Raw genomic sequence first — 2,833 nt, forward strand, 5'->3', positions numbered from 1 at the left:
ATATCTTTAGATATACACCTAACTCTCCTACATTAAATTGGAAGAGAACTGAACGCAGAAACTCCAAACTGATCAACAACAACAAATATTTATTGTTCGGTGGAAAATAAAACAGCTTCTAATTGTCCGGTTTTAGAGTAGCCTGAAATGTAGATGTACGGTTCTTCGAGCTGGTGTCGTTATAGAGACAACTTGGTTCAACCACACTCAAATGGGAGAGCTTGCTTAGACGTCTTGCTTGGTCGCTGTCTGGCTTGGTAAGAGACAGTCTAGTAGCGGGAACGCTTCGATGTTTAAACCCACGCATGCGTGGTTAAAGATTCAGCAATGGCGTCGGCCTTTTGGCGCCAATGTGACGTCACTACACTACGATTTCATGCTAAGTTTGGGCTTTAGCTATTAAACTCAGTTTAATGCAATTCTTGTAGAAATATATGTTTATTCGGTAATCAGTTCGTCCATTTCTTGAAATTCTGGCTCAAATTCGAGATTTGAAGCCTTGGATTTGTGTTCCGTTTTGACCTCTCACTGCGCACACGGCAGTTTGGCTGCGCGTTTTCGCCATACAGTGGCCAGATTTAGCAATGACCACATTGAATTCGTGAGATTTTTTTTTCTTATGATGTAAAAATATTCAAGAAAATATGCCCTTTTCTAAATGAAAATTAATAATGTCAATTTTTGTATTTCGTAACGATTATCTGACGTACCTACATCGATTTTTATATCGAAATAAAACAAGATAAAGCTTTTTTCATCCTCACAGTATGACTTCTATTACAACTTGAGTTATGGCGCACGAGTGTATGGAACTAGAACGAGGGCTACAGTTCAACAGTAGAAAAAATAAAGAGGGTCAAACTTTCTAACTGCGTCGAATTAATTAAAACTGTATGAGATGAAAGTTCATATACACAACTTCCAAATGATATATAATTTTCCTTGGAAAATATTTATTTTCACATGAAAAGAGTGAAGCAAAAAATGTGCTTTTGTGTGTTCAAACTGTGCTTGTCTCCTTTGTAAAGAATTCTATAATGATACCAACTATGTTCTGGATATACTAATGTTGGAGCATTCACATTTCAAGATACGATATGTTTTCAGGAAGAAGCTGCACATGTTGTCATGTACTCCTTCAACCGGATTTGTTGAGATTGAATTGTGCTACCATTAATAATTTTATATCGATAACATTACCACCATTTATAGACCAGTGTCTCTTTCTTTTATCTTATTCTATCCCAGATTCAGCAGTTAGTACTGCTCCTTTTCAGCTGTATGCAGTATAGCTAAGAGTGTTTCTTCACAACACAGATGTTACCACTAATATCAGAAGTCATGCTATTATACTGTTTTGCCTTCCTGACAGAGAAAGAAACAATTGAGTCTCTTATTAGATAATCGCAATCACTGCTGATGCCATACAAATTCCTGACTTTAAACTCTCAAATGGATGAGTAAGTGCATGCTAGAAAGTTCCCAAGATGATATCAAATAATGACAACAAAAGAGAAGAAGTAAATTGAATGTAATAGCAGTTGGAAACAGGACAAAAGCATTTTAAGCCTATTAACAATTTGCTGAACTTCGAAAGAATTCAAATAGAAATTTCTCTAAAGAATCTGAAATCTCTTGGTATTTCTCAAATATCAATTGATTGGTTCGTTTTAGTAGTTTGCCAATAGGTCTTTCTCAGAAGTGCCTGCAAGGAGACAACAAGGATTTTGTGATGTTCCATAAGTAGGCAAAAGTCCTTTCTTGTTTTGTTACCTGAATATATTATTATTACTATTTTTCAAAGATTCTGTTGAATTCTTTTCAATTGAATCAAATGCAAAACTTGTTACAAATATCTTAATAGCATTTATGGTTTTATGTGGAGAAGAATTTTTATGAGTGCATACATATACACAAATGCAAACATTCTTACATTCAAGAACTTATATGTTCACACATACATTACATATGAATACACACACACATACACACAACATATATGCATACACACAGATACATCTACAGTCAGTAGACAATAGGCTAAGCTAAATCTGATATTAAATTGTTTAGGATGGTAGTAGCACCAATTAATTTCAATATAGTAAAACAGTTAACTGTTTATACACCTTTCAAAATAGTAAAACAGATATACAATTATTCGCAAGTCTGTTTTAGCTAACACTTACATAAACAGTTATTTGTTTATCAAGATAACTTAGAGGACAGCCACATTAAAGTGGGCATAAACAATACTGTTTAGAAGCAGTTATCTGTATAAACAAATAACTGTTTATACATCATTTCCACCAACAAAATATACAATCCCTGGAGGGTATAACTGATTTCCAATGCAATTATGTAATTAGTTGAGGGGGTTATTTTCCAGGAGTGGGGAACATGCAGCCTTCTAAAAGAAATCAGGATTTTCCATTAAGAAATACATTTTTGTTGATTACATCATATATTTATTCTAATGTTTTTAAATTCTTCAAGTCATTAAAAGGTTACCTTATAGATTTGTATTTCTGATATTTATGTTTATGACTAGTTTGATACCCATTACTTTGTTAACAGCAAAAAGGCAAAGTATTGAATTTAAAATGTTTATCCATTTAAAATGGTACTTTTACTATAAAATATATTCAGTTTAAATGCAAAGTCTTTGAAAGAAGTAAAAATCAATGACATATTAGGTATTTTTTAATTGTATGAATTATTGAAGACTTAATAAATAATCTTTCAATATTTTAACTAAAAGTGTTTATTAGAAAAATATTTTGTATTCTACAAACTCTGTGTGTACATTCTATGATATTTACATTTATTTTGATGA

This window comes from Octopus bimaculoides, chromosome 19, assembly GCF_001194135.2.
Source record: "Octopus bimaculoides isolate UCB-OBI-ISO-001 chromosome 19, ASM119413v2, whole genome shotgun sequence".
Taxonomy (NCBI): domain Eukaryota; kingdom Metazoa; phylum Mollusca; class Cephalopoda; order Octopoda; family Octopodidae; genus Octopus; species Octopus bimaculoides.